The sequence below is a fragment of the Nicotiana attenuata genome, unplaced genomic scaffold (assembly GCF_001879085.1).
Source record: "Nicotiana attenuata strain UT unplaced genomic scaffold, NIATTr2, whole genome shotgun sequence".
Classification (NCBI taxonomy): Eukaryota; Viridiplantae; Streptophyta; class Magnoliopsida; order Solanales; family Solanaceae; genus Nicotiana; species Nicotiana attenuata.
In genome coordinates this window covers 21,268-43,370 of record NW_017671614.1, presented here as the reverse complement: position 1 = coordinate 43,370, position 22,103 = coordinate 21,268, and the positions used below count along the sequence as shown (strand labels likewise).

The following is a 22,103-nucleotide window of genomic DNA, read 5'->3' as shown; positions in this document are numbered from 1 at the left end:
CTAGTCTAATACTTGGCTGCTGGAGATCTAGTTTGTTTGCTGAGTTGACTTCGATTGAGTTGGGTTCATATAAGCTGATTTTGGTCAAGTGTTGGTCTATTGATGCATTTTCGAGTCAGCTTGGTATTATTCAAGCTGTTTTGATTGGGTTTTGTGCTTGATTTGGTGCGAAACTTCTACTGGGTCATTTGATATCATTTCCTGGGTCGATTTACTACTGATTATGTTGCTGTGGTTTGCTGTGTATATTGCTGCTGATCCTCCTCATTCCTTTTGTTACTTTGCAATTCCAGGTACACACCTTGAGACTCTGTCGATGTAGCTTCACCAGTTGAAACACGAAATGAAATTGAAGCCTCTGCTGTTGAATTGCATTTTAATGATCCTGTCATATTCTAGATAGTTTTTATGACTTGATTAGTCGTTCGCTTTATTTAAAACTCTGTAATTATTTTGGACTGTTTATAGCTCGTGAACTACTAAGCTAATTCGTGTGAGCATGTGAATCCAGTGGTTATTTGTTTTCATTTNACTCCCAGGTACACGCTTGAATTGACTCTGCTGTAACTTTGAGCTGAAATGGAATACAATTACTCTCTTACTTGATCCTGAAATATGCTGCCTGGACTGTGGGTGTTGGTAGTTAAATAGGCGTTAAGTTTAATTGTACAGCATAGCCTAGAATCGATTTGTATGTGTATAAATCTGGACTGTATAATTGGGACTGGATCAGACTGTTTTCGATACTGTTGAGACATTTGGAATTAATTGTAGTTCATGGTCTCAATATCTGAATATTGCATATAAAGGTTAGAACTAGAAGTCTTGAATGTGAGCCTATTTCTGCAGCCCATTGTATTAATTCGAATAGGCCTGTTAATAATTTAGGAAATGCAAAAGAATGATCATTTGGTGAGCGAGTAGTTGGAACAATCATATGTTAGTTTCAATAATAATTCCCAGATGGTGGCTATAATTTAAATGAGGCTCGTATTGATGTTTGGATTAAGGTGTTTGCATGGAAAGTATTGAAATGTGTTTTAGAATCGGAAATTGTTTAATTCCTTTGAGGCAAAATAACATGTATTGTAAAATCAAACGCGAAAACTACTTCCTTGTGTTGTTGCGTGGTATCGAACCAGAAAATTCATTTCCGTTTGAAGCTGGCCTGCGTTAAAAATGGGCTTTCTCATGAGCCCACTTGGATTGATATCAATTCGAGACTCAAAGTAGTCTTACGCCTGAGGAACACTATGCCCCATACTGGACCCAATATTGACTTCACGCCGCTGGGCCTGGCTTCACTTGGAGCCCGATTTCTTCAGGTGTTAAATCTGTAACCATGTTTAATCACGTCAGGTTTATTAGTTGGACCCTCGGTCCATTTGTGCTAGACTGATCCCTTGCTCGAAATAAGTAATTCTCCTCGAGTGAATCATTAGTCAGTCGAAGGGAAGCCTTAAACCACATTTAGTTCTAACGGGTTAAGCCCATTAACTAGATTGAAGTGAGCCTTAATTAGATAACTCGCCGTGCACGACCCTCATGAATTAGTTTAAGACCGTTAAGCTAGAACAAATTGAGGCGCGCCAAGCCCGATAAAATCTCAGATGCTTGGCCCCGTTCAAATATTTCTTTTAAAACAATTAGAATCCGAGGCGTGCCATTTAGCAAAATGTCATGGCCCTCGCAAAGCCAAGACGCGTGGTTGCTTTAGGCGCGTATTTTAGTAATATTACTTTCTTAAACACGGGTGCACATTTATGTGACCCAAATCTAAATCTCAACGGAGCGTCAAAAGCCACGGGTGCACTGGTGTAACGTGGTTCGAGATACATTTTCACGACGTTGCAATTCTTGTTAAAAGATATAAAGTAAAATTGGATAAAATAAAGGGCACATAGGTTAGAATATGTTTTAAAATCAGATAAAAGCAAATACCGCAGTTGAGCGACCGTGCTAGAACCACGGAATCCGGGAATGCCTAATACCTTCTCCCGGGTTAACAGAATTCCTTACTCGGAGTTCTGGTTCGCGGACTGTTAACAGAGTCATAATTTCCTCGGATCGGGATTCAACCGGTGACTTGGGACACCATTAATCTCCTAAGTGGCGACTCTGAACATTAATAATAAATCCCGTTCCGACTGTCCTTCAATTGGAAAAACTCCTTTACACCCTCACAGGCGTAGTAGTGAAAAAGGAGGTGTGACAATGACCAGATAGTGTGTCTTTAGGATTACACGTTTAGGAATCACCTATGTGAGTGTGAAGTGTAAGCCGCTTCAAGGAGAATGAATGTAAAGGCCCATTCTCTAAGCACTCATAAAACTAGGCGGTGTTCATGGCTGAAATGAACACAACTGTGAGAACCACAGATGGTTAAGGATTGATTGTGTGACTTATGTTGTCTAGGTATACAACAAAGCTCGACGGTTCAAAGATATCAAATCTACCGATTGACCGAGTATTTCCGATATAAGTTCACTACGGAAAGTTCAAAGGGAAACCTACTTATCTAATGCAATCAATTCTTTTTTGTAAAACACATACACGTCCGTGCATTCCTTTAAGTTTATAGTCATTCCCCATTCATGTGGGGGATTGTTGGGTTTGTTATTTAATAAATAATAACAAAAGAGGTGTGAATGGAAAATGGTGGGAAAAGAAATGGAGGGATGACCCGCGACCCGGTCTGGTCTAGCCCGTTTTTCTTTCTCGGATTAATTTAAATTCGTTTTAAATTTTCCACAAAAATTTCCAACAGTCATGGCTGTTCTGAAACAGTGTCACCTGTTCCAACAGCCATGACTATTCTGAAAAGTTGCAAACCTCTTCAGAGGGTCACACCTGTTCCAACAGCCATGACTGTTCTGAAAGGTTGCAAACCTCTTCAGAGGGTCACACCTGTTCCAACAGTCATGATTATTCTGAAAGGTTGCAAACCTCTTTAGAAACATCACCAAGTTGGCTATAAATAGACCTTCAAATCCCAGAATATTTACTTACGAAATTTTCTGATTATCTTCTTCTTCTTCTGCACTAAAATTCCAGTGTGTTTTGCTGTCATCGAGTGGTTCGCTGATCATCGACGTTTTTGGTACCAACACTCCGGTGAGTTAAATCGTTCTATCCTGGGAGGATATATTCCATAACCTCGGGTACTTGAGGGGAATAATTTCCTTAAGGACACACTGTGTATTCAGTGGGCTCGATTTGTTCCTTCAACGTTTCAAAAATTATTTTGAAGTTCGAATATTATTTTTCAGAATTGTTTCTACTAACTTTCTGTTTTATTTTTCAGAAAGATTACTGTTTTATTTACTTACAACAATACAGATAAATAACAGAGGATTCATAGAGTTTGGTACTGAGGGATGTTACTGTTCTTCTGTCTGCTCTGGTCCCAAAGGTTCTTCTAGTTGGTTAACCCCCCTACCAATAGTGTTATTAAAAACCATCGGTTGATAGTTTGAAGTGATGAAGCAATGTGAAGCCAAAATTATCAGTTCATTGGTGAAACCATGTGCTTTAGAGCAATTTGATTATTATAGTATTACATTCATGTGTTTGGTAGTTTTAAATTTTCCCGTAACTTGTACCCTTTACTTTAAGGGAGCCTTGGCATAACTGGTAAAGTTGCTGCCATGTGATCAGGAGGTTACTATTGACCCTATGGTCCGGCCCTTCCCCGGACCCCACGCATAGCAGTAGCTTAGTACACCGGGTTGCATTTTTTGTTTTTTGTATGCTTTACTTCACGCTTTTCTCTTCAAACCCATTCACGTTGCTTTTTTATGCTTTTCGCTTATGAAAACACTACCTACCAATGTGTTTAGTGAGAATAGAATCATAGACTTCCTTTCCACATTCCTGGACAGTAGGGTTTAAGTAATTTCTTAGTTGTTTTATTTACTCCAAGAAGCAGTATTGCATCCTTGTAAACACCATTTGCCTTATTTGCAATGTTTTGGTATTGTTAGTCACACTGTATTGAGGAGTTTATCACAAGCATTTATCCTTTCCTTTGCACTCCTTTTTCTCTTTCATTTGAATATGACCATGTAACCTTATCACGGCATTCTTAGTTTGTCTGGATGTTTATCATTGAGTTTGTTAGTAATGGTGAAGCTTGGGCAATTGTTTAAAGGGATATGGAGCTCAATCTATGCAGGAGAAGCAAAGGCTTTTCAAGTTAATGAGAAACCTCAACTTTAATGGTGAATCTGCTTCCGAGCCGTATACTCCAACTACTCAGAGTTCTGCATGGATTGGAGCATCTGATGGTTTTAATTCTCCTGAGTTCAAAGGAGACTTTGGGGCGGGATTTTTGGATCTGCATTCTATAGATGATACAGAGCTCTTATCTGAGGTATTAGAACAGTCTACCTTTGCACTTTCTCTTATAAGAATTTACATTGTTTAAGCTTATCAAAAAGAAAAAGCACATTGTTCAGCTGGGGACTTCTGTTAACACACACTTTTTCCGAGACTGTTCCCATTTAATATAGATCATAGGATTACTGAGTATGGGTTCATTTCATGTAAATAGTTAATTGTTTTGCTAGAGCTTTCCGTCGATTATCCGGGATGCTATTTAACAGTAAAATGGCAAGTACTCTGTTATCACTGCGATTATTATATTGGAGATGGAATTAGAGTTTCATTTGGGTGCAGTTAGCAATGTGTTGTCAAACTCAAAAATGCAGGGAGGATGGAGCAGGAATACCAAATAAAATTAGGCATTTCTCAGATAAAGTAGTAATTTCCAAGCATTTCTTGCCTCGTACCAGTTGTGAGATCATGCTTTGTCACAATCAGAAAAAATTCATTACCTTCTCGGATAATGAGTTTTAATCGAAGATGACAATGGATTTACTCACCAATGTGCTTGTTAAAGATTGAAACTTTACAGAATTTAAAGAGGTTGTGATGCTGCTGATTTCTTTCTTGTATAGCCATTACTCTCTGACTTAGAATCACACCATCATTTGTTCTAATTAGTACATTTTGGTCTTATCGGGAAAGCGAAGAACCTAAGATGTGTCTATAGCTATGCCTGAGTTCATTTTTTGTTGTATAGAGGGAAATTTTTGAGTACTAATGTTTGCTTTACTTTCATTATAGCATGTTATTTCTGAACCATTTGAGCCATCACCTTTTATGCCGGCAGTAAACAAAGCATTTGATGGTGACTTTGATGCTCCTACCAATCAGCACCAAAAAACATCACCAAACACAGATGCTGCAACTGGATTTCTGCCAGTAGAAAAAGAAAACAATGCGAGGGAAAGCAATGTGGCAAAGATTAAAATAGTGGTATGCCTTTGCATGTATTATGAATTCATGTACCTCTTTCCTTAAAAGAAAAGGTGTTCTTTATTTACAACTCAAACCACTATAGACTAAGACCATTTTAACCACTTGTACACATTCATACCATTATTTTCATTAGTTCTCTACCAAACTCAAAATTAAATCAACTCAAATATTTTACAATAGTGACAAGCTAACATTTATTTTGGGATGTAGACAGTATCTGGCAATACTACAGATTCTTTTACCACTCTTTTTAAGTCTGAGCGTTGCTCTTACCCTTTTCACATGAATTACATGGTTGCTGAGATGATATATCAAGTCTTTTCCTCTTTAGAATTCTCCATAGCTGACAATGGTGTGTGGGCAGGTGCGTAGAAGACCTTTAAACAAGAAGGAGATTGCTCGGAAAGAGGATGATGTCACTGTATCTAACAATGCTTCTCTCACTGTTCATGAACCCAAACTTAAGGTTTGTCATTTGTAGTTACAATTTGTTTACTTCTGCATCATACAATGTGGAGGCTGATGAAGCTTTACAGTAGCTTATTTTGACCTTTTCATGTCTTTGAAGAACTGAGTTTTGGTTTCGTTATGGAAGGTGGACTTGACTACTTACGTGGAGAAGCATGAGTTCTGTTTTGATGCCGTCCTAGATGAACATGTTACAAATGATGAGGTATTGTTTCATCACACAAATGAAAATACTAATGTCGAAGACAACTGATTTATGTGTTAGTCCTGAGATATGTCAAAATGATTTGGACTACCTTTAGCTTTTTACTTTGCAAGGAATTGTATTTTACCATCGCTTTCCTCTACTATCTCATTCTTCAGTTCTTTGACATGTAAAGCATTTCCATCTCAATTTGTTGGGTTCCAGTTTCCTATCATGGCTGTGCGCCTGTGCCTTACGCAATATTTTGCAGGTTTATCGAGCTACTGTGCAACCAATTATTCCTACGATCTTTCAGCGTACAAAAGCAACATGTTTCGCTTATGGCCAGACAGGTCTGTTTGTATTCCGTCACATGTTTGTTTCAGTTTTTTATATAGGGTACTCGTTTATTTTTTTCTGATAGTTAATATAGGGTGTTGAATTATCTCCTCGCCTCTAGATTATTGCTGCTCGATTTGTTCTATAATGTATATGTGTTTGGTATATTAAGTTTCGGAGAATTTGTAGAAGGGGAACAAGCTTGGCAGAGGAGATAATTAAATAGTATATTGAGATTTTCCAATTTCCAGCTATGCTGTGATCTCATTCATCTATTCTTGTTTGTATGGCCCATGCAAATTTGTGAGATGGACCTTTAAATTCTTGACTCATGTGGCTAAAGTGCGAGATATAGTTGAGGTCCAGTCTTGTTTAATCTGCATGGTCAAAAGGTGCTCATTAAATGAGTTATTGAATGCACGAGGTTGAATTCTTTTAATCACTTTGGAATGTTTTTCCTTCTGGAGTTGAAGGGATAACTCTTGGCTTTCTATCTTTTATTTTTATATTCGGATGGTCATTGAAAGCATCATATATGATATGCAGTCATGGGACTGTTGCAGCTCCCACTTGCTTCTTCCATTGTCAGGAGTGGACACATGATTGACCCTAAGCCATTGTATTTTTTTGTATAAATTGGTTTTCCTCTTTATGAGCGTCTATTAATGGAAGTTGCTATAAGCCTATAACTATTGACCTTATATTCGTTATTGCTAGATGGTTTGATTTCCGTTACAGCCACCGTTACTCTCGAGAATCTCCTTAGTTGGTTATCTTCAAATTCACGTATCTTCTTTTTGTTTCTTTATTTATGTACAGGAAGGAAGTGGTAAGACGTACGCAATGCAACCTTTGCCTTTTAGAGCTGCAGACGACCTTGTGAGATTGTTGCATCAGCCAATTTATCGTAGTCAGAAGTTCAAATTGTGGCTTATCTTTTTTGAAATATATGGTGGAAAACTGTTTGTTCTCGGTGATAGAAAGTTAGTATTCTTATCCTACATAGGACATCTATTTCTGTTCTACTTTTATGTGGGATGTCAATACACAACCTATTTGCTTATGAAAAACTTACATGCGTGGTGTGTGTGTGTGTCTGTAACTACTGAGTAGATGCCATGTGCAGGCACAAATCAGACAACTTTAGATTCAATTTTTCTGTACTTTAGTTTTCTAAGCTTGAGCTTTCCAGTAGGTCTCTGTTATACAATATGGAGTTGTCTCTTACTTTTTTTTTTTTTTTTTTTGCTAAAAAAGCAATTGTGCTCACCCATGGTGGATGGGCAATAGTCGATCTATGATGATGATGATGCCCACAGAGGCTTATGTTTTTAAAAGTTTATGTATATATATGTATTATGCATTTCATGTCAGTAGCTCCCAGAGGCACTCCTATGTTCCAGGTTATATCTCCTCTATCTCTCTTTACATTACTGTTTTTATTTATGTTTTCCTGCCTTACATACTCGGTACTTTATTCGTACTGACGTCCCTTTTGCCTGGGGACGCTGCATTTCATGCCCGCAAGTCCCGATAGACAGGTTGACATTCCTCCAAGTAGGCTATCAGTTCAGCGGAAGGTGTTGGTGCACTCCACTTGCTTCGGAGTTGCCTATTTGGTCAGTATGCTTTGGATATGTATTGATTGGTATGGCGGGGCCATGTCCCGACCTTTATGATATTAGGTACTCTTAGAGGCTTGTAGACAGATGTCAGGTGTATGGATACTTGTATGGCCTTTTCGCCTTATGTTTTGAGTTTACAAATGGTCATGTCGGCCTTATAGGCCCGTATGTCACATGTATAAGTTTGCATATCATGTTGAGTCGTCATATGTTGAGTATTCCCTTATGTTTCATTCTTGTTATCTCATGACGAGTTTTCTGGCTCATTTACCCATGATAGTATGATAAGAAAGATATGTTACGTTGGTACTCGGTTGAGTAAGGCACCGGGTGCTCGTCGCGGCCCATTTGGTTTGGGTTGTGACAAATGTGGTATCAGAGCAGTTCTGTCCTAGGGAGTCTACAAGTCGTGTCTCGTAGAGTCTTGTTTATGGGTGTGTTGTGCACCACACTTATAAGCAGGAGGCTGCAGGGCATTTAGGATTGTCACTCTTTCTTCTTACTCTAGATCGTGTGGTAGAGCTCAATTGTAAGAATTCAAACTTCTAAATTCTATTTTATTCGTAATACAATGATACCTACATCGAGAAGGACAGTTGGTAAGAGATTGAATGTGGTTGTAGAAGAGTTGATGAGAGGAACTCGATTTTGCATTGTGCTTAAAATGAGTAAATGTGAGGTCTTCAGTAGATCATGTGTGTACTAAGACGTGTAAGCTTCTTGATAAAGAGCCCCAAGGCATGAATATCTATTCACCCATATGGTTTAAAAACCAACAAGAGAATCAGAAGGCAGATACATGTTTCAACAAATAAAANGCCAGCTAGTACTTTATTATTTTTAGCTCGTCTACCTTTATTTATATGGCTTATTGTTATTCAGGTCATGACTTTAGTGGTCCAGGCTTAGTATTTCAGATGTTGTGCTGCCCGATCTATTGGGCCCCCAGTTTAGTTAGCTAGTATGTTTAGTGGCTAACTCGATCGAATACAGTATCGAGTGCCAGTCGTGCCTCCCCTAGTTTGGGGCGTGACAAACTTGGTATCAGAGGAGGTCGTATCCCAGGGAGTCCACAAGGCGTGTCTAGTAGAGTCTTTGCTTATGGGTGTGTTGTGCACCACACTTATAAGCAGGAGGCTGCAGGGCATTTAGGATTGTCACTCTTTCTTCTTACTCTAGATCGTGTGGTAGAGCTCAATTGTAAGGATTCAAACTTCTAATTTCTATTGTATTCGTAATACAACGGTACCTCATCCAAATAGGCAGTTGGTATGATATTGAATGTGGTTGTCGAAAAGTTGAGTCAGAGGAACTTGATTTTGCATTAAGCTTATGATGAGTAAATGTGAGGTCTTCAACAGATCACGTGTGTACTAAGACGCGTAAGTTTCTTGATAAGGAGGCCTAAGGCATGAATATCTGTCTACCCATATGGTTTAAAAAGCAACAAGAAAATCAAAAAATAGATACAAGTTTCAACAAGTAAAAGGAGCAAGGTGGCGAAGGTTACGAGGTACTANTTAAAAATAAGTTCACAACCAGCCAACAGTGATGCAACAACAAACAACATACTAATCATTCGAAACTCGCTAGGTCTAGTCTTTACGGTCGAGTTACAACTCGTACAAGCATAGATAATGGTAGGAGAAGCATAAACTTACCTTGGACTGAGTAGAACCACGAAACCTAGTCCTTCTCCATCAAAAATCATTCCCCCAACGCAGCTACATGAAGGAGAAAGAGAAACTAGCAAGCTGTCCGGAGTTTTCGGCACTAGAATCACATCGTAACATCCGAAATAACCTAGGGTTTGTGTGGGATTTTTGGGGAGGAGTTTCAGGGGTTCACTCTGGTTTTAATGGTATGAAATATGAGTGAAACAAATGAGTTAATTATCCCTTAAAAGTACCCTCTTGGCCGACTTAATTGAGGCCTCTCCTTTTGGCAAGTAGGTGATGCACCTACTTGTCACCTACCAGCCTGCGCAGCCTCGCAAAAATACGAGTATCTCTCTACTCCGACTTCGTATCGACAAAAGGTTTAATAATTTAGAAACTACACTCATAGATATTCAATTTGGTAGGTATATCATCCCCTAATTCCAAGTATATTCTGAGAAAAGCTCAGTTACATTTGACCTAATTTTCAGCACATTTATGAATGGAACTTGTGATGACCTTTTCCAACTTTTGTTCCACAACTCGATTGACTTCAAAACATAACACCAACTATCATACGACTAAAATAAATCATAATATAATCTCCTTATAATGTTGAACACTCTATTCTCGCCCCAAAAGTACATGTTACAACATTCCCAACTTGTCGACTTTCGACGAAACTTATTTTCTTCAATTCATTTAGCATCTAAGCCTTCAAACCCTCTTGGTACTTGGTATTCATGATCTTAAATATTTGTAACCTCCATTGTAACATGATTAACTAACTTTGTAAACTTTTCAAAGATGATTCCATTTCTGAGCTTACATAAATTGGCTTACGACGTATTCTCACATATGAAACATGGGATGTAACATCATCCCCCCCTTTGGAACATTCGTCCTCGAATGTTGACTGATGCATTTATTAGTCTCATAACCTGTAGCCCTTACGAATACTTTAATATTCTCCTTGACATCTAGGAAACTGTTCTGTGAATAAATCCAAACGTCGGGGCATTCCCCCTTTAGGCCTCTTTCTCACGCCATGACTTGTGGTCGGAATTCTTCCAATCTCGTAACTGTTGCTACCTTATATCATGCAATATGTATGATTGTGTCCTTGTATGGGCGCCTAGTCTTCTCTTTCCTCCATCTTTTAGCCAATCTCTAGGCCTCACTTTGTGAACATATACAGAACTATGACGAGCTTTCCCTCTGGGCATCTATAGGTGTACTAAAGTTCTTCGCTCGGTACTTTGTCGAACTTATGACTTTTGCTATATCTTGTTTTATAGCCTCCGTTATCTGTTCTTATGGATTTACTACATATAGATAGGTCATACTATATCCTAACTCTTACTTCGGTTTATTATTATCGAGGTCTGCCACCCAACTCCAGGTTACTCTCTCCTTGCTTATCCTATATGTATAATTCTAAGTCCTTTAGTGCTTTCTCATTACTATTCATCTTAAGAATAAAAAAACAATCCCATCTCGTACTTTGGAACTTGTACCCATCTATTGTTGATTCATCTTAATGTTGATCTATAACCTATCATTGATCACTTGAAACCTATTTTATAATACATGTCATTCGGACTCACGTTGCATCGGGGAACATCTAAAGTTATTTGCCTAATCCACCTAGGGACGATACTATACTTTAATAACCGTATTTCATAGCGTCCGAACGCGATTCATCTTATGGGGGGTATTCTAATCCCGTGCAACTCATAAAATCCCTTTCTCGTTAAATCGTTACACAATCAAAGGCCTAACCGTCATCCTCTTATCTATCACAATTACACCCTTATTCTACTACCAACAGAATTATATATAATTGACCACACCCATCTCAATTATGCCCTATGGGACCTAACAAATATAGTTTAAGAAAATGATGTAATAACAGGATCAAGCTGGGGTTAGAGTAACCAAAAATTGTGGATGGATTGTCATCATTAGCTAACATTTCTGAAGGGTAGTGCAAATGTATTGATCGGTATGGCGGGGCCCTGTCCCGACCATTATGGTTTTATGTACTCTTAGAGGCTTGTAGACAGATGTCAGGTGTATGGATACTTGTATGGCCTTGTCGCCTATGTTTTGAGTTTACAAATGGTCATGTCAGCCTTATAGGCCCGTATGTCACATGTATAAGTTTGCATATCATGGTGGGTCGTCATATGTTGAGTATTCCCTTATGTTTCATTCTTGTTATCTCATGATGAGTTTACTGGCCCATTTACCCACTATAGTATGATAAGAAAGATATTTTACGTTGGTACTCGGTTAAGTAAGGCACCGGGAGCTCGTCGCGGCCCTACGGTTTGGGTCGTGACAAAAGTGGTATTAAGTTAGTTCATCATGTTAACGTGGAGGTTACAAATATTTAAGATCATTAGTACCAAGTAGCAAGAGGGTTTGAAGGCTTAGAAGCTAAACGAATTGAAGAAAATAAGTTTCGTCGAAAGTCGAAAAGTTGGAATATTTTACCATGTACTTTTGGGGTGATACTAGGGTTATTAACATTATACGGAGATTATATTATGTGTTATTTTAGTTGTATGATAGTTGGTGTTATGCTTTGAAGTCAAGCGAGTTGTGGAACAAAAGTTGGAAAAGGGTCATCACAAGTTCCATTCATAAATATGCTGAAAATTAGGTCAAATGTAACTGAGTTGTTATCCCGATATACTCTGAATTAGGGGATGATCTACCTACCAAATTAAAGATCAATGAGTCTAGATTTCAACGCAATAAACCGTTTGTCAATACGATATTGGAGTAGAGAGATATTTGCATTTTTGTGAGACTGCGCGGGTTGGTAGGTGACAAGTAGGTGCATCGCCTACTTGCCAAAATGAGAGGACTTAATTAAAAGCCCCAAAGTCGGCCAAGAGGGGACTTTAAAGGGAATATAAACTGAGTTATTTCACCTGTATTTCAAACCAAGAAAACCTAATTGAATCCCTGCAACTCCTCCCCAAAAATCCCACACAAACCCTAGGGTATTCCGGGTGTTACGACGCGATTCTAGTGCTGAAAAGTCCGGACAGCATGCTAGTTTCTCTTTCTCCTTCTTGTATCCGTGTTGAGAAACTTATTTTTGATGAAAATGGACCAGGTTTTGTGGGTGATACTCAGTACAAGGTAAGTTTATGCTTCTCCTTCCATTATCTATGCGTTTGCGAGTTGTAACTCGATCGTAAAGAATAGACCTAGCTAGTTTCGGAAGAATGGTATGTTGTTTGATCTTGTGCAATGGTTGGCTGGTTGAGAACTTATTTTTAAGTTAAATTCATGGCTGGTTTATTGGATAAGAGGTGTAATGATGTACTTTTGGTTGTATTTATCAATTTGAAAGAAAAGACAAGTCGAAATGTGTTTAAGTAAACCGAAAAATTATGTTTGAGTTGATGAACTTGTGGGACTGTTTTTTGGCTGTTTCGTGTTGGTATTGGGTTGTCTCTTTTACTACTATTTTTTATGGAGTTGAGAGGAGGAAGGGTGTGGAGAAACACCACATAATGGCAAGGTTGTTTGTTGGTCGTTCGTCATAACATTTTCGGATTGTTTGACACTATTATGGTTGTCGTGTTGTGTAAGAAGTGATAGGGGTATGTTTGGCTGTTTGTGATTGTTTTGACTAGTGTGAAGTCATATATATAGGGGAGGTGCTGTCCGTTTTATTGTAAAATAGGTTGTGGCCGATACATAATAGTTACGACGCTTAAACGATAACGAGAGTGTCAATTCTCTTATTGTAGACTAAGGAGCCATGAAATTGCATAGCTTGAGGTTGGGAAGAATATACAAGGTATGTTAAGGCACTTACTTCTTTCTTTTGGCATGATCTAAAGTGAAATGAATACGCTATTTCATAACGGATCTACTCCTAGCAACTAAGGTTGTCCATGTTGTTCTTTCCTTTTAAAAATATTCTAAGCATGTATGTATGATGCTTGAATTCTATAGAGGTTCATACTGATGGTATGATGTCCGTAATGTTAATAGAAGGTGCAACAACCATACGTCACTCCAAAAGGTTTAGAACGTGATTCCATAAGTCAAACATGCATTATATATATGTATCTATTTTAATCTACCGAGCCGCGCTATAGTCGGCCGGGTACGGCACCTATTCTGCAACCACTGATCAGTTGGGTTTACCAAGCTCCACGTGGCCGGGTACGATTCTACCGAGCCTTATGATGGTCGGGTATGTTTTACCGAGTCCTCTTTGAGGCCGGGTACGATATGATGATGATGATGCCCACAGAGGCTTATGTTTTTAAAAGTTTATGTATATATATGTATTATGCATTTCATGTCAGTAGCCCCCAGAGGCACTCCGATGTTCCAGGTTGTATCTCCTCTATCTCTCTTTACATTAGTGTTCTTATTTATGTTTTTCTGCCTTACATACTCGGTACTTTATTCGTACTAACGTCCATTTTGCCTGGGGACGCTGCGTTTCATGCCCGCAGGTCCCGATAGACAGGTTGACATTCCTCCAAGTAGGCTATCAGTTCAGCGGAAGGTGTTGGTGCACTCCACTTGCTTCGGAGTTGCCTATTTGATCAGTATGCTTTAGATATGTATTGATTGGTATGGCGGGGCCCTGTCCCGACCTTTATGATATTAGGTACTCTTAGAGGCTTGTAGACAGATGTCAGGTGTATGGATACTTGTATGGCCTTTTCGCCTTATGTTTTGAGTTTACAAATGGTCATGTCGGCCTTATAGGCCCGTATGTCATATGTATAAGTTTGCATATCATGTTGAGTCGTCATATGTTGAGTATTCCCTTATGTTTCATTCTTGTTATCTCATGACGAGTTTTCTGGCTCATTTACCCATGATAGTGTGATAAGGAAGATATGTTACGTTGGTACTCGGTTGAGTAAGGCACCGGATACTCGTCGCGGCCCATTTGGTTTGACTCTTACTTTGTTTTCACACCATATGAGATAACAGAAACTAAGAGCACAATGTTACAGTCGAGTGCACATATTGCATTTATTTTATCTGGGTTATCCAACTTGTAGATAAATGTGAAATCTTCTCCTACTTTGTTTCATGAATTAATAGCTTCATGTCTCAATTTTTTTTGTTCTTTTATCAGTGTTTTACCAAATTACTCCATTACTTTTATGCAGGAAACTTTGTATGAGGGAAGATGGGCAACAACAGGTTTGCAAGAATTTGAAGTTTCAGATGTGCAGATTGTGAAAGAGTATATTGAAAAGGGAGACGCCGCTAGAAGTACAGGCTCCACTGATGCAAATGAGGAATCATCAAGATCACATGCAATATTACAGCTAGCTGTCAAGAAGCACAATGAGGTAAAGGACTCCAGGCGAAATAATGACGAAAATGATTCTAAGAGTGGCAAAGTGATTGGAAAGATTTCTTTTATTGACCTTGCTGGAAGTGAGAGAGGTGCGGACACGACTGATAATGATAAACAAACAAGGTAAGTTCTTATGGTATGCACAGCTGGCTGCTCGGCATTTCTTTTTATGTGTGGAAGCAATCAAAGTTTATGTCATGAAGACCGTTCTATGTTGTTAGGTTGCTGCTTTGAAGGATGCCATGAAGTTTGATACTTTAAGTATTGACCTGAAACAGTACAGTACTTTTGCTAAAATTTTCATACTGAGGTGCTTCTTGACTCCTTTTTTGGCAACTCAAGAGCTGTCATGATTTCCTGCATTTCTCCTAATGCTGGATCATGTGAGCACACACTCAATACATTAAGATATGCGGACCGGTATATTGCTGTTATCGTATGAGTTGAATGTTTTATTTTCTTTTATTATGTACTACAACCTATTGACATTAGATCAACAGCGTTAAAAGTCTATCTAAAAGTGGAAACTCAAAAAAGGATCAGAGTGTTGGAAAAAAATAATTTGGGAGAGCAAGACAACAAAACACTCAAACACTCACAACTCACTTTAAGAATGGAGAAGAAATGATATTTTTCATTCAACTTGACTTGTTCCAAATGGCTAGCATACATGGGTATTTATAGTAGAACTCCTACATGTATCTAGCCTAAACTTCATGTAAACACACTAACTAAATTCACATTAGTCTACACTAGTTCATACATCTCATAATGAAGTTCACATTAGTCTACACTTGTTCATACATCTCATACTAATATGAACTAATCTAAATATATTTAATATAAATGTGAACTAATGGAAACAAGTTTATTATAATTTTAACATCCCCCTTAAACTTGTTTCATCACTCCAAGCGCCATCCTTAGCTTTTGAAAAACTTCAATCTTTAATGGCTTGGTGAAAATATCCGCAATTTGATCTTGCGACTTCACATGCTCAAGCTCCACAACTTTATTAGATATACAATCTCTAATAAAGTGATACCTTGTATCTATATGCTTGCTCCTTTCATGAAATACAGGATTTTTGGCTAACTCGATAGCCGACTTGTTGTCAACAAAAATCTTTGTGGCATCCTTTTGTGGTTGGTGAAGTTCCTCCAACAAACTTCTTAACCAAATTGCATGATAAACACATGAGCAAGCTGCAACATACTCCGCCTCACAAGTTGACAAAGTAACAATTGGTTGTTTTTAGAATTCCATGTAAATGCAGAATTTCCAAGAAAGAAAACAAACCCAGTAGTACTTTTACGATCATCAATATCACCAGCCCAATCACTATCACAATATCCCACAAACTTAGAATCCTTAGAAGATGAATAAAGAATTCTATAATCAAGTGTATCTTTGATGTACCGAAGTATTCTTTTTGCTACCTTTAAATGGGAGGTAGTAGGAGCTTCTATAAAGCGGCTCACAAGTCCAACACCATAAAGAATATCCGGCCTTGTGCATGTCAAGTACCTTAAGCTTCCAACAAGACTTTTGAAAAATGTGGGATTTACATTTTCTCCATCTCCATGCTTGGATATTTTAACTCCACATTCAACGGGGGTGCTCACGGGATTGCAATTATCCATCTCGAACTTCTTGAGAATTTCCTTTGCATATTCTCCTTGAGAAATAAAAATCCCATCCTTCCTTTGTTGCACTTGAATGCCAAGATAGTAGGACATTAATCCAATGTCCGTCATCTCAAATTCTCTAGCCATTGCTTCCTTGAATTCTTCAAACATCTTAGGATTATTTCCTGTAAAAATCAAGTCATCTACATACAAGCAAACAAGTAAAATGTCTCCATTTTTAGCAATTTTTACATAAAGTGCATGTTCATGTGGACATTTTGAAAAACCATTTGCTTGAAAATATTTATCAATTCTACTATTCCAAGCCCGCGGAGCTTGCTTCAACCCATATAAAGCCTTTTTCAATTTCAAGACTTTATTTTCTTGTCCTTCAACCTTATAGCCCAAAGGTTGATCAATGTAGACTTCTTCCTCCAATACGCCATTCAAAAAAGCTGACTTCACATCCATTTGATGGATTTTCCATTGATTTTGGGCGGCCAAGGCAATGACAAAGCGAATTGTTTCCAAACGAGCAACCGGTGCAAATACCTCTTCATAGTCAATACCGGCTTTTTGCTTGTATCCTTTAGCTACTAATCTTGCTTTGTACTTTTCTACTTCACCCTTGGAATTCTTCTTTAGCTTGTACACCCATTTGACTCCAATGGTGCTTTTTCCTTTTGGAAGTGTGACCAACTCCCATGTTTCATTCTTTTTTATTGCCTTGATTTCTTCATCCATGGCATCTCTCCATTTGGAATTTTGGAATGCATCCTCAAAGCTTATAGGCTCACTATCCACCAATAAACAAAAATGAGTAAAATCATATAAATCATTTCTTACCACTTCCGTGTTTTCATACAAGTCACGGAGACTTCTACTCTTGTGAGGTGCTTCACTTGAACTTGAACTTGATTCCTCCACTTCTTGATTTTGTGGCGGAGGTGTTGATAGTGGTGAGATAGGTTGCTCCACATCTTCTTCATCATCATCAAATAATGGACTAAAAGAGTAATCTTGCTCTTTAGTCTTCCAATCCCAAGCACTATCTTCATCAAACTCAACATCTCTACTCAAAGTGACCTTGCCATTTTTGGGATTATACAATTTATAACCTTTAGAATTTTGATCATAACCAATAAAAACATACCTCTCACTTTTGTCATCGAGCTTGGTCCTCTTTTCATCATGTATATGTGCATATGCAATGCTTCCGAAAACTCGCAAGTGAGAAACTTTTGGCTTGAAACCACTCCATGCCTCTTGAGGTGTTTTTCCATGAACACGTTTTGTGTGGCAACGATTTAGTAAGTATACCGCACAAGCAACAGCTTCAGCCCAAAATTCCTTTGGCATATTTTTGCTCTTCAACATACTCCTCACCATGTTAAGAATGGTCCGGTTCTTTCTTTCCACAACGCCATTTTGTTGTGGTGATCTTGGCACGGTTAAAAAATGGCGAACTCCATTTTTCTCACAAAAAACTTTGAATTCATTTGAAGTGAATTCTCCACCATTGTCCGACCGAAGTGACTTAATTTGATAGCCACTTTGTTTCTCCACCATCCTCTTGAATTTTTTAAAGGTTTCAAACACCTCTGATTTTGCCTTTAAAAAATAAACCCAAGTTTTTGTAGAATAATCATCAATGAAAAGTAAAAAATAATTACTTTTACCAAGTGAAGATGGCTTGATAGGTCCGCAAACATCCATGTGAATTAACTCCAAAGGGCATCTTGCTCTTGTCAAAGACTCTTTAGGAAAGCTTTTTCTAGCTTGCTTTCCAAAGATACATCCTTCGCAAAATTGGTTGGGATGATTAATACTTGGCAATCCATTCACCATGTTTTCTTTATCCATCAACCTTAAGCTATCAAAATTCAAGTGACCAAATCTCATATGCCAAAGCCAAGAGGAGTCTTTGGCACATGAAAGTAAGCATCTTGGAGCATCATTTTGAAGATTTAAAATGAACATTTTATTATTAGCCATAGGAACTTTAGCTAATAATCTCCCTTTTTCATCTCTCATAAACAACTTTTTATCTTTCAAATGAATGTCATAATTTTCCTCCAAAAGTTGTCCCAAACTCAAAATGTTACTTTTCATCTCCGGCACATATAAAACATTAGAAATTAATTGATGACTTCCATCCTTCAAGCGAATTAAAATCGTACCTTTTCCTTTGATTTTAACACGTGAAGAATCTCCAAAGGTGATTGTGCCACGATTCAACTCTTCAAGTTCCACAAATAAATCCTTCTTTCCACAAATATGGCTACTTGCACCGGAATCAAGGTACCATCGGTGCTTCTCGGCACTTTCTTCTCCTTTGCATGCGAGAAGCAAGGTGGCATCTTCATCTTCATTTTTGCTCTCCACGAAATTATTTTTCTCTTCAAAGTTATCTTTACATTCCCAAGAAAAGTGACCAAATTTATGACAAGTATAACATTCAATATTTGATTTGTCATACCTTCCTTGATTTTGCCTCCATCCTTTCCCTCTTCCACGACCTCTTCTTGAATTAAAGTTTTGGCCTTTATTTTCTCTACTTGAAGGTGGTTGACTACCTCCTCTTCCGCCTCTACCACGACCTCTTCCATTTCCACGGCCTCTTTGTTGCGAGCCACGCCTTTCATCTTTCTCTTTGAAAGAAAATTTTGCTTGCAACACAGAGTGCAGGCATGGTACTCCCTATGATGAAGGAACCTTCTTCAGCACCAACTCTGGCTGCTTCTGCTAAGGCAGAAGATGCTAGTGAGCAAGCTCAAGAATCAGAAGTAAGTAGAAGGGCTAAGGATAGAGAAAGCACATCTTACAATCCCTCTAATGAGCTCGGCAGACAAACCTCTAGTTTTGCTTCAAATCATGCCTTCCCTGGGAGGGAGGAAAGTGGGGCAAATTCTGGTGGTCTGGGAAGGGATGAGTTTGAGGTGAAGAATATCTATGGTGGTCAGAAAATGTACTCAAGACCATACTTGCAAAGTTCAGCTGATACAGAGGACAAGGTGCAGAAAGTATCTCCACCTCGGAGGAAAGTTTCCAGAGATGAGAAACCTGAAAAGCCAGAAAGGCCAGGAAATGGGTCAAGAAAAAGATTTTTCAAGCTCAGAATCAACGTCATGTTACAAACAACAAAAAAGTACAAGTATCTCTAACATAAAAAGTATAGGAACACGACAAAGTGAACTTAGTTCACCCCCTCGTGATGATAATATCAATGAGATACTGGAGGTTGTTTTACAGTCTGCCTTTGCTTTTGTTTTTTATTTATTTATTTATTTATTTTGTCTTGAACAACTGCTCTGAAATTTTCTTTCTTTCCGTGTGAAGGAAGAAGAGGCTCTGATAGCTGCCCATAGAAAAGAAATTGAAGATACAATGGAGATCGTTCACGAAGTAAACAACATACCCTATTATACTTGTTGAACTAACTTTCTTACCTTTACCTCCTTCCAAAACCTAGGAGGTGCGTTGCCAGGAAATTTCCTCAATTTATGTAACATGCATAGCAGTTTGCCAAATGCCAACTGCGTATTATTTTCCCGAATCATCTTAATTTGTGAATCTCTTTTGGTAATTCCCTTAGATGCAATACCCATTCAGCTAAGAGTTTTGATGCTTTTATCTGTGAAACAACACACCCATGTCTATATGGATTCCGTGCTTGCTTGAAATGTTAAAATCCTTTCTTGCCCATTTTTTCTTAGTCTTACTACAAACTTCCCATGTTTTGTGCTATGCTTTATTTTCATATAAAGAAGATGGTAGTAGGAAAATTCGTCACTATTAGTTCTCCTTGTTCGTTCTACTTGTCGCAAATAGAAATTCAGAGATTCTTTAACATTGATCTTGAATGTCCATATTTCAAACTCTCGTCCATCTTTACTTTTTTTTTTCTCTCTTTGTCTAGTGGTGATATTTTCAGAGGAGATAGTTATACTTTATGAATGTTCTATTATGCCCTCCTGAGTTGCCTATTAACAAAACCAATCAAAAAAAGAAAATGTTTAGACCTGGGAAAGCAAAAACAGAGACTGTTATCAATGTGCTTGAGATGATTAACGTATTTTACCTTTTGTTATAGGAAATGAAACTGTTAGCTGAAGTTGATCAACCTGGTAGTCTTTATGTGACACAACTGAGCTTTATGCTATCTCGCAAAGCAGCAATTCTGGTCAGCTTCCAGGCGCGCCTTGCCAGGTTCCAGCATCGACTGAAAGAGCAGGAAATACTCAGTAGAAAGAGGATACCACGCTAGGCAACAAGCTCATGGCTACAATCAGAGTGGCAACATTTTCTACCTTGTTTTTACTTGTCCCTTTTGTGATACTTTCAAGATATATCTTATTCCTCTCTTGCCCAAATTGTGCACATAAACCATCAAGCAAAAGTTTTATAGAGCGGTGGTTAGACCGGCCATGTTGTATGGGGCTGAGTGTTGGCCAGTTAAGAACTCGCATATCCAGAAGATGAAAGTAGCAGAAATGAGGATGTTCAGGTGGATGTGCGGGCACACTAGGATGGATAAGATTAGGAATGAAGATATTCGGGAGAAGGTGGGTGTGGCTCCCATTGATAACAAGATGCGGGAAGCGAGGCTCGGATGGTTCGGGCACATACAGAAGAGAAGCTTGGATGTCCCGGTAAGGAGTTGCGAGTGGTTGGCGTTGGTTGGTACGAGGAGAGGTAGAGGGTGGCTTAAGAAGTATTGGGGAGAGGTGATCAGGCGGGATATAGCGAGGCTTCAGATCTCCAAGGACATGGCACTCGATAGGAAGCTGTGGAGGTCGAGCATTAAGGTTGTAGGTTAGGAGGTGTTTGAGCATATTTAGTCTACCAGTGTGAGGCTAGGCTTATAGTATTTAGTCTTGGATTGCTAGTGGTCAATGTTGTGTTTACACTACTTTCCGTTTTCATAGTGTCGGGCCTTATTTACTGGTTATTATTTCTGCTTTCCATCTATTTACGGGTTCTTGTGATGTTGTTATTATTTCTATGATTTTTTGTTGATGGTACTGATATATTGTTTTTTTTTTTCTTCTTCTTGAGCCGAGGGTCTATCGAAACAGCCTCTCTACCCATCGGGGTAGAGGTAAGGTCTGCGTACACACTACCCTCCCCAGACCCCACTTGTGGGATTTATAAGGGCCGTGGTTGTTGTTGTTGTAAACCATCAAGCAGAAGTATCAATGAGCAGGTTCACCATCAAGCAGAAGTATCATTGAGCAAGTTCACTTAAAGAGAAAAGGTTGATGGCCTCTTCTGAACTTGCACTAACAAAACAGATATTTTAACATGGCTTTGGTATCATGTTGCTCCTGTTGCGGGTTAAGGAGGCTTTTTTTATTCTCTGGCAGTCTCGCGAAGGAGCGATTTTGAGTTGTAAACTGGTTGCGGTCAGACATATGCCACTGTAAATTATCAAGAATGTATTATTCCAACTTGTGCTATATTGCCCAAAGTTTTAGTGGTTTTGTGGGATATTAGATGTTTATTGCAACTGGAAAAGAA

The 22,103-nt window shown here is 38.5% G+C and overlaps 1 pseudogene; it reads left to right on the top strand.

Moving 5' to 3' along the window:
* Positions 1-223: 223 nt before the first annotated feature.
* On the top strand, positions 224-20,850 carry LOC109209313 (annotated as a pseudogene).
* Positions 20,851-22,103: the final 1,253 nt, after the last annotated feature.